The sequence below is a fragment of the Papaver somniferum genome, chromosome 11 (assembly GCF_003573695.1).
Source record: "Papaver somniferum cultivar HN1 chromosome 11, ASM357369v1, whole genome shotgun sequence".
NCBI lineage: Eukaryota > Viridiplantae > Streptophyta > Magnoliopsida > Ranunculales > Papaveraceae > Papaver > Papaver somniferum.
The window spans coordinates 61,788,914-61,800,495 of record NC_039368.1 but is presented as its reverse complement, the minus strand read 5'-3'; the positions used below and the strand labels follow the sequence as shown (position 1 = coordinate 61,800,495).

At 34.8% G+C, this 11,582-nt stretch overlaps 1 non-coding gene across 1 annotated transcript; it reads left to right on the top strand.

Moving 5' to 3' along the window:
* The first annotated feature begins 200 nt into the window (after positions 1-200).
* TRNAL-UAA lies at positions 201-282 on the top strand. The gene has a single exon. It is a non-coding gene; the product is annotated as a tRNA-Leu (tRNA).
* The last annotated feature ends 11,300 nt before the right edge of the window (positions 283-11,582 follow it).

The window sequence follows — 11,582 nt, the reverse complement described above, 5'->3', positions numbered from 1 at the left end:
TTGTATTAGTCAAGTTATCTTCCATGACTCCGTGGGTACTACATACCCACATCAAGTTGTACCCTAGTCTTCTATTAATAAAATGCATATTTCAAAAAAAGACACTCCAGAAAAATAATTTCTAGTAAAAAAAAAAATTCTCCATAAACCAACACTGTTTGAGTGGGGAACCAGAAATTAAGGTTGAGGGGGCTAAACCAGCTCGTTTGCCCGAGTGGTTAAGGGGGAAGACTTAAGATCTTCTGCCATTAGTGTGCATGGGTTCGAACCCCATAGCCAACAGCATTATTTTTATCGTCCTTTTATCGGTATCACTGTAATATAGTGGTAAAGTTACTGGGTGATGGTAGCAGTGACCTGAGTTCGAAACTCGCCAGCACCACATTCTTTATCGATCAAAAGGAATAATAAAAAGGTTGAGGGGCTAACAGAAATTGTATTCAAACATATAGACTAAATCCAAAATTACCATTAGGCTAAATTCAGAATATAGGATAAATATAAGGGTTTCTAGGTGGTTTTCATGATTTAAGGGGGTGGGTGGCTGGGTTGGAACATTGCGAAACAATTTAATTGACTTGACCTGGCTCCGTGCCTGACTTTTTGTTTTTTGTTTTTTTGCACTCGTACCTTATGAAAACAATTTAATTATGTTGTAATTCATTTGTGAGCTTGGAACTACATTTTGTTTTTTTTATATAAGCTAATATATTATTAATGAAACCCAAAACGAAGATCTAGTCTTATGGAGATAGACCCGAGAGCCATACGGAATAAAGACTAAATTAAATATTTTATAGGCTCGTCCCTGGTTGTGAAATACTCCCTCCATACTTATTATATAGGCGGAATTTTCATTTTTCCTTGTATCACTATGTATTCGGAGTCAAATTTTAAACGATTTTTTACTTATATTGTCCCTATTAATTTGCTTTGGAATCATCACAATTGAATATATGTCTCTAACAATGGGAATATAATTAAGGGTAAAATAGGGAAAAATATAGAAATTTATAAAATCAAAAATGTTTTCTTAATCTAAGAGAATTGGTCCCTCCGTCTATATATGTGGTACGGAGGGAGTATTCAATTATTTGAGTTGAAAAGTAATGCTTTTATCTTTTCTTTTCTTTTTAAATAAAGAACAAGGTTAAATTTTTTTTTTTTTTTTTTTTTTTTTGCTAAGAAACAAACATTACATTCAACAAAGAAGGAAATTACAAGCTTTCACAATGTTTTAATCCCTGTCATAACAGTTCATAAAAGGTGGAAGAGAAGACCACGAACCTTTAAGATACAACAGTCTGGCACGGCGTGCAAGCCGATCAGCCAATTTATTTTTAACACGCCTAATATAACCAAGTCTATAGACACCACTTCTAGACATAAGACTTCTACAATCAACAAGAAGATCCCCACATCTCCATCCGGCCGAGAAACTATCTCCATTCACAAAATCAACCACTTGAAGGCAGTCACTAACTAAGAGAACTTTGGACAAGTTCAATTCCCTGACCCAGGAAATCGCCAAAATTAATGCGGTAGCTTCCGCAGAAACTGCATCCTGAACTAGCCCAAAATCCGAACGAAAGCATTCTATTCTTCTTGTAACATCACAAAGAATCAGACCAACTCCCATATTAAAATTTTTAAAAGAACCATCCAAGAAGAGGATATGTCTAACATCAGTTCTAGGAGTTTTAACATCCTTCCTGCAAATTATCTCAGTATGAGGAGTTATATAAGTGTTTATCATTCTTCTACTATTAAGAATGACTTTATCAAAATTAATGGCAACATTTTGAAATACCACTTCACATCTCAGCTTCCAAATGCACCACATAACAATTGACCCAATGCTAGGCCATCCCACAGGAAAAGGAGAAGGACCAATTCTAATGTCAAACCATCTAAGAAAGTAATCTTCAGGCCACAGAAAATCAGTAGAAATTAAATGTTGCTGAGACAAAGCAAACCAAATGTGAGAGACCACAGGGCAGAGAAAGAAGAGACGAAGAACTGTCTCAGAGTCATTCTTGCAGAGAGGACAAGTAGAATCTATATAGTTATTATAAGCATGCATTGTAGAATTAACATGCAATATGTGAGCAAACACCTTCCACATAAAATACCTAATCTTGGGGAGACAGTTAATTGACCAAACCTTTTCCCAGAAAGCAGAGTCCTCAGCAGAACAATAATCATTAGTATAAACTTTATATGCAGATTTAATAATAAAATTTCCATTCTTAGTATGAGCCCATTTGATTTTATCTTAACAGAGTAAATTCAGATGAATAGTGCTTATTTTAACTACATCTTCACGGCAGAAAAGGTTATGCAGAAGACCAAACATTCCAAGAACCTTGTTGCTGATCAATAAGTTCATATACAAAAGTGTAATTAAGGTAATTAGGATTAGCAGACAATGGAGGAGCAGCTGAGTACGACAACTAGTTAGACGACTAGATCCGATCTTCCATTATTTATTTTAATAACACTGTTCATTTTCAGAAAGCTAATATTTTTAACTATTCCTTTCCAAATTCAAGAAGAGGAATCAGCTGCTTTATCAATTTCAAGCAGATTTTGATTCGGAAAATATTTATCTTTCAGGAAAACAGAGATTAAGTGATCTGGAAACTAAGTGGAAATAACGCAAATGTGGAAATGTAAAACGGTGTAAAAAACGGCGCGCAAAAGAAAAGAAACGGGGTATTTCTCACCACACAAAATAAAAAAGGCATAACAAAGAAGAAAAATACCATTTGTAGACCAGCACTACACAATACAAGAGAACAAAAAGGGTCGGGATATTTTGTATTGCCTCCTTGAAAAAATCGCAAGTTAACGATACCTCATGGGCTCTCTTAGAGATTCAATATTAGTAAATCCTCGTATTGGTAAGTTTCAATTTGTTTCTACTCAGCTGACTCAGTCAGCAACACCGAACACGTGGAAACATTTTAATTGACTTGACCTGGCTCCGTGCCTGACTATATTTTTTGTTATTTTGCACTCGTACCCCTAGTTAGCAATTCGGGATTCGGCAAACGTACGTAACGGCAAACGTACGAGTATTATATGGTTTTGTAAAATCCAGATTCGGTCCAAAATTCGGTCAACAGGATGTGATTCGTCAGTAATTCGGAACGGTATACGTACGTGTATAATTCGATTTATAAATGTGAGTTCGACTCTGAAAATTCGGTATCTATATATAACAAATAATTTGTATTTATAAGGTCATAGACCAATTTTTATGCATATGTGTGAGTTATTTAAAGAAAAAATAAACTTAATATGATGATATTAATAATATATACAACATTAGTTATCCAAGAGGACGTCGTATGGTGGTTTAGATGCTTGGTTAGTGAGTTTGAGATCTCTCTCACCTTCACCTTCAAATCTCTTCGGTCGTTTTTGTTTCATAAAAATTACAACACGTCTAATATTCGGTCGTGTATGCTCGGGAAGCAGTAAAGCCCAAAAAATGGAGTCTTTGAAAAGTAAAAGCTAAAGAATTTATGGCGAATTAAGCGGACGTATCATTCGGGATACGTAAAATTCGTGAACGGTTCGCGAATAATCCGGGAATGCCACATAATACGTGACTTGGGTTCGGAGTTGCAAACGTACGCGAATAAGACGGTAAAATTCGCGAATGATTCGCGAATCATTCGCGAACTTACTAACTAGGCTCGTACCTTATGAAAACAATTTAATTATATTGTAATTTATTTGTGACACTACATTTTTTTTATTTTTATTTAAGCTAATATTATTAATGAAACCCAAAACGAAGATTTAGTTTCTTTTATGGAGATGGACCCGAGAGCCATACAAAATAAAGACTAAATTAAATATTTTATAGGCTCGTTCCTGGTTGTGAGATACTCCCTCCGTACCTATTATATAGGCGGAATTTTTATTTTTCCTTATACCACTATATAGACGGAGCCCAAATTTCAAACCATTTTTTATTTATATTACCCCTATTAATTTGCTTTGGAATCATCACAATAGAGTATATGTCTCTAACATTGGGAATATAATTAAGGATAAAATAGGAAAAAAATAGAAATTTATAAGATCAAAAATGTTTTCTTAATCTAAGAGAATTGGTCCCTCCGTCTATATATGTGGTACGGAGGGAGTATTCAATTATTTGAGTTGAAAAGTAATGCTTTTATCTTTTCTTTTTTTTTAAATAAAGAACAAGGTTAAATTTTTATTTATTTTTTTTGCTAAGAAACAAACATTACATTCAACAAAGAAGGAAATTACAAGCTTCCACAATGTTTTCATCCCTGTCATAACAGTTCATAAAAGGTGCAAGAGAAGACCACGAATCTTTAAGATACAACAGTCTGGCACGGCGTGCAAGCCGATCAGTCAATTTATTTTTAACACGCCTGATATAAACAAGCCTACAGACACCACTTCTAGACATAAGACTTCTACAATCAACAAGAAGATCCCCACAATTCCATCCGGCCGAGCAACTATCTCCATTCACAAAATCAACCACTTGAAGGCAGTCACTAACTAAGAGAACTTTGGACAAGTTCAATTCCCTGACTCAGGAAATCGCCAAAATTAATGTAGTAGCTTCCGCAGAAACTGCATCCTGAACTAGCCCAAAATCCGAACGAGAGCATTCTATTCTTCCTGTAACATCACAAAGAATCAGACCAACTCCCATATTAAAAATTTTAAAAGAACCATCCAAGAAGAGGATATGTCTAAAATCAGTTCTACGAGTTTTAACATCCTTCCTGCAAATTATCTCAGTATGAGGAGTTATATAAGTGTTTATCATTCTTCTACTATTAAGAATGACTTTATCAAAATTAATGGCAACATTTTGAAATACCACTTCACATCTCAGCTTCCAAATGAACCACATAACAATTAACCCAATGCTAGGCCATCCCACAGGAAAAGGAGAAGGACCAATTCTAATGTCAAACCATCTAAGAAAGTAATCTTCAGGCCATAGAAAATCAGTAGAAATTAAATGTTGCTGAGACAAAGCAAACCAAATGTGAGAGACCACAGGGCAGAGAAAGAAGAGATGAAGAACTGTCTCAGAGTCATTCTTGAAGAGAGGACAAGTAGAATCTATAGAGTTATTATAAGCATGCATTGTAGAATTAACAGGCAACATGTGAGCAAACACCTTCCACATAAAATACCTAATCTTGGGGAGACAGTTAATTGACCAAACCTTTTCCCAGAAAGCAGAGTCCTCAGCAGAACAATAATCATTAGTATAAACTTTATATGCATATTTAATAGTAAAAATTCCATCCTTAGTATGAGCCCATTTGATTTTATCTTCACAAAGTAAATTCAGACGAATAGTGCTTATTTTAACTTCATATTCACGGCAGAAAAGGTTATGCAGAAGACCAACATTCCAAGAACCTTGTTGTTGATCAATAAGTTCATATACAAAAGTGATTAAGGTAATAAGGATTAGCAGACAATGGAGGAGCAGCTGGGTACGGCAACCAGTTAGACGACCAGATCCTAGTTGATCTTCCATTATTTATTTTAATAACAATGTTCATATTCAGAAAGCTAATACTTTTAACTATTCCTTTCCAAATCCAAAAAGAGGAATCAGCCGCTTTATCAATTTTAAGCAGATTTTGATTCGGAAAATATTTATCTTTCAAGAAAACAGAGATTAGGTGATCTGGAAACTGAGTTGAAATAACGCAAATGTGAAAATATAAAACAGTGTAAAAAAAACGGCGTGGAAAAGAAAAGAAACGAGGTATTTCTCACCACACAAATAAAAAAGGCATAACAAAGAAGAAAAATACCATTTGTAGACCAGCACTACGTAAATACAAGAGAACAAAAAGAGTCGGGGTATTTTTTATTGCCTCCTTGAAAAAATCGCAAGTTAACGATACCTCACGGGCTCTCTTAGAGATTCAATATTAGTAAATCCTCATATTGTTAAGTTTCAATTTGTTTCTACTCAGTTGACTCAGTCAGCAACACCGAACACGTGGAAAAAATATAAACATTTCAAATTTAATACACAAAATACCCTCCTTCGAAATTCATCATTATTATTGTTACCAACAATCATCGTTTCAATTCACCAACTTTTTTGGTAAACAATTTTCAGCACTAACAAGAGTGGTAGTTAAAGTAATTGAAATCAATGTTGTGAGGACCATTTTGAGTATGTATTTCCTTTTTCATCAAAATGGTCAATGCTTTTTTCACGGGCCAAGACCATTTCCAACAGGGATATATGTGGGTTTTTAGAATCGACGGACCAAGGGCATTCAGTCCAAGGTTGTGGTGGATTTTCGCCCGTGTTCTCAACAATTCACTTCAACTGATTTCTTCGTCGTATAAATTTGATTTGATTTATCAAGCAATTTTAATGACTTTAAATTGGAATATTGTGACTGAAAAAGCGGGGGTACAACAACCACACCCAACAATTCGTTTGGCAATCTGAGAGGACTTACTCCAATATACTTTCAAAAGAATCAACTAGACGGTCAGACTCATTCTTTAGAAAAGTATATCAAAGAGTTTATATCTCTATCTCTCAATTCAATCTGCAATCAGCAAATAGAAATTTGCGAGCCCGATTGAATATGAGAGAAGTAACTTGACCGTTACCAAAGACCAATGTTCAAGGATCAATCAATTTCAATCAACAACCAAAAGTTGGATTTACCAATTGATTCGATTCAACGCACAACCTGTGATATTTCAATTATATAAAAAAATAAAATGCGGAAAAGAATTAAAACAGACACCAGAAGTTTTGTTAACGAAGAAACCGCAAATGCAGAAAAACCCCGGGACCTAGTCCAGCTTTGAACACCACACTGTATTAAGACGCTACAGACACTATCCTACTACCAATGAACTTCGGACTGGACTGTAGTTGAACCCTAATCAATCTCACACTGATTCAAGGTACAGTTGCGTTCCTTATGTCTCTGATCCCAGCAGGATACTACGCACTTGATTCCCTTAGATGATCTCACCCACAACCAAGAGTTGCTACGACCCAAAGTCAAAGACTTGATAAATAGATTTGTCTCACACAGAAAAGTCTATTGGAATAGATAAATCTGTCTCCCACATAAGTACCTATGAGTTTTGTTCCGTCTTTTGATAAATTAAGGTGAACATGAACCAATGATAAACCAGACTTATATTCCTGAAGAACAACCTAGTATTTTCAATCACCTCATAATAATCTAAATTGTATGAAAGCGAAACTAGATATTGTGGAATCACAAACGATGAGACGAAGATGTTTGTGACTACTTTTTATCTTTCCTATCGGAGAATAAATTTCGAGCAAATCTTAGAGAAGATAGTACTCAAACGATAGAATCAAGAAAGATCATAACACGCAACTACAGAGAAAATAGTTGGGTCTGGCTTCACAATCCCAATGAAGTCTTCAAGTCGTTAACCTACATGGTTTCGTGAAAAACCTAAGGTTAAAGGATAATCGCCTCTAGCTTATGCAACTAGTATCACACAGAAGTGTGGGGATTAGGTTTCCCAGTTGCTAGAGTTATCCTTTATATAGTTTTCAAATCAGGGTTTGAAATCTAAGTTACCTTGGTAACAAAGCATTCAATATTCACCGTTAGATGAAAACCTGATTAGTTCCAAGATAATATCTTTCAATCATTAGATCGAACTTAGCTTGTTACACACAAATGAAACGTACCTCCATTTAGGTTTGAGTAACCGTACCTCACAATAGTTAACCGAGGTCAGCCATATGAACACTCTCATATCAACCTTGTTCATCTTAACCATAACTATCTCAAATGACTTAAATGAAACTAGTTAAAGAGTTGTTCAATTGCTATATTCTCACAGAAGTATATAAGAACACAATTGAAGCAAAATCGGATTGATTCACTCGAAACAATTCATGAAAATTATAGCCACGGTTTGCAAAGATTGCATTCCTTATTATATAAATGTTTAAGTTCATGTACACAACCGATTTTAGAACTTTAACCTTCAAGTATGAAAACGGGTACGCATACTTGAAATACCCGGACCAAGATTGGGTTTCACCAATACGCAAACGGGTACGCGTACTTCCAATCCCAGCAGAAATTCTCGGTCATGAACCTTACGCCAGTACGCATACGGGTACGCATACTTAATTAGGTTCCCGGATTTCTCAAAACAACAGCTACGCATACGGGTACGCATACTATGGTTCCCGGACATAGATTACATATGTGCAAGAGTACACAACGTGTCATAATCCAATAATGGTTAAGTGTTCTAAACTCTTATTTCAATCATTGAAACTTTCTTAGAGAGTGACAATAGTCGTTTTCACACAGTATTAGCATCAAAGCAATTTTCAGGTTATTGAAATAATCATAACGAAACATTCCAAGTCTACACCAAATGATTGTATCACACAAACCAAGTAAGATGTTACTCGGTGATTTTCACATGATCAACACATATTTCGAGAAATATCTAAGTGAGTTAAACTCAGCTCGAAATATCAAATGTGCATAGTAGAAAACTATATAGCAGTACGACTTATGTCTCAATATAGGAGATGAAGTAGAAATAGACTTTCCAAGTGATAGATGAGTTTCAGTCTCCACATACCTTTTGTTGATGAAGTTCTACAAGCTCTCCTTAGTAGTTCTTTGTCTTCAAATGATGAACGCCGTGAAGTCTAAAGTTCAACTATACAATCTATGTCCTAGTCCGAGACATCTATAAGTAGACTATAAATCAAGACTTATAGTTTTGATCACTAACATTGAAAAACATGCTTGAGATAGAAACGCATGAGAGTTCGACGAAGCAATGCTCTAACAGTGACATGATCCGATACTAAGAATAGAGAATCTTGATATTAACCTTGTTCAACTAATTGGAGATCAACCGCCTAAATTCTTTGAGTTGAGGATTAGCTGCCAGAATTAAGTAAACTTAACATAATAGATTGAAACTGAACGAAAACATAGTTTTGTAGATGAGTATATATATCCTACCCGACTTCTTAAAGAAATAACTCTAAATAAATCAACACACTTACTTAAGAAACTACAAATTGAACTGAATAAATAAATTGGTAATAAGGGAAACTAGGTGAAAAAGAAGGGTACCAAGTACACCACCAAATTTTAATTCGGAAATATGTATGGAAAAACTTATCACAATCAGTAGCATAGAACAACAGTATAGGTCTGATACCTGATGTGAAGACAAGTTTAACTTGGACGATCTCAAAAATCAATTCCAAGTAATAACCTAGTGTGTACCCGAACTGTAATACGAACCGAATTTCAACAATAACAAGTCTTGTAATCTTTCTTTCAAGATAGGATTTCTCAAGAATAAATCTTATAGGTTCCATACAGTCTTTTTGGCTTAAAATTGTATAGGTTACTTTAGCGTACTACTTGTGATATTTCTATTATAAAGATAAAAAATATAATGCGGAAAATAAATAATTGAAGACACTAGAAATTTTGTTAACGGGAAATACTGCAAAGCAGAAAAACACCGGACCTAGTTCAGAACTTGAGCGCCACACTGTATTAATCCACTACAAAAAATTTCATACTATCAGACTTTGGACTGAAATGCAATTGAGAACAAATTGACCCTACGAGAAATTCAACTTCAATTGCGCTCATGTACATCTCTTGGATCTCGTAAGACCCTATGCAACATAGTTTCCCTAGCTGACGTCCTTTACACGCCTATGAGTTGCTTCAACCTAAGTGAAGACTTATATGACTATTTTGTCTTTAAAAGAAAGCCTTTTTAATTTCCTTCAAATAGATATTCAATCAACGTATAAAAATCTATATGCCATGAGGGATCTTCAAGAAAAGAAGATATCAAGCAAATTTAAGATTAGAGGAAGATTTATGGAAACCTAAGTGAAGTCTTTCAAAGTCGTAACCTAGGATATAATTTCCAGAGGAAATCTAGGTTTTTAGAGGACGACTCCAGTCTGCAACTAGAACACAGAAGTGTCGGGATTTAGTTTCTAGTATGAAGGGAGTCCTCTATTTATATTGATGAACAACCTTGGTAGATAATAAATAAAGCTAAGTTCGTGAAACATTGTTTTGTATAAAATTTTCAAGTAACCAAGATTTCTTTATAGATTCTGCATGAAAGCATATGAGAAGTTTTCTTTGAATTACAAAGAAGATGTATGCAATTAGAGTGCATCGGATGATTTTCCAGAAAGTCACGATTAAGTAATTTTGAAACCGACAAGCTTAATTTGTCATAAGACCAAATTAGTTCATGAACTGTTAAAACAGTTTGTGAACTAAAAAGTCGTCTCGTAACTTTAGAGTTTTTTTATACTGAAAGTTTAGGTAACTGCGCAAAATAGTGTGTGTACTTGAAAATAAAAAGTGTACTGGAAACATCAAAAATCAACTAATTTACGAACTGAGTAAACCAGCTCGTGTACGCTGAAATAAATAGTCTCCACTACTATCTCAAAATTGACCAGTTCGACTGAGGAAATCATTTTATGTACGCGAGTCAATTGAAATATTAAAAATCAAGTTTTTATATTTACAAGTTCAATTTCGTGAACTGGTAAAACAGTTTGTGAACTTTAAGAACTAACTTGACTACTCCTTTTAGCTTGCAACCTTCTTTGCAATGTTCATCATAATACTAAAGTCACACGACATGTATCAGTAGATATAATGGTAGATAATATGAGTAAATAGGATAGTCAGTATTCGCATACCTTTATCGATGAAGTTTCCAGTGACACCGTTTTTAGTCTTCAATTCTTGAAGGTCGATTGGTGAATTTTGATACTCAACTACCATGTTCAATTCCTAATTCGAGACTAGCTTTAATAGGTTATAGAAAAAGACACAACTAAAATTGACAACAATCTTGACTTACCAAAACTTGTGAGCTTGGTCGAGTGATTCTCTAACACTACGAGTAATTCATTTATGAGGTGTTAGTACCACAATAACCAAAGCTTATCCTCAAGCCTCAAAATCTGTCAAGCGAAGAAGAAATTCGTATGCATCCTCCCAAGTAGTTTCTTACTTGAAATGATTTTTCCACTTGACGGGATAACGAGTTCATGCACGATTCCTCTTTTTAAACATTCTACGACCTGAATATCCTACAGTTCCTATTCGAAATGGTCCACAATAGTGGGAAGGCTTGCATCAACACTAACAGTATACCTGAGTTTCAACTTCAAAGAGGAAACATGAAATACTGAGGAATGTGACTTGTAGACAGCAATACCAACCTATAAGCCATTATTCTAATCTTCTCAATGATACGAGCAGCAAAAACGAGGGGAATGCTTGGAAAATGACTGATTGGCTAAGGTCGTCTGATGATATATTTGCAAACAAAGAAAAAACCCCATCATTTATTTTCAAAATTTTCTTCGTGTGATGAGCATCAGTATAAGTCTTCCTTCGATCTTGAGCATCTTGTATATGGGTTTTCAAAATGTGGAGAGTACGTTCCTGAGTTAGTGTAGAATCTGGAAGGTAAGCTGAAATTGTTGGCGGAGGTCA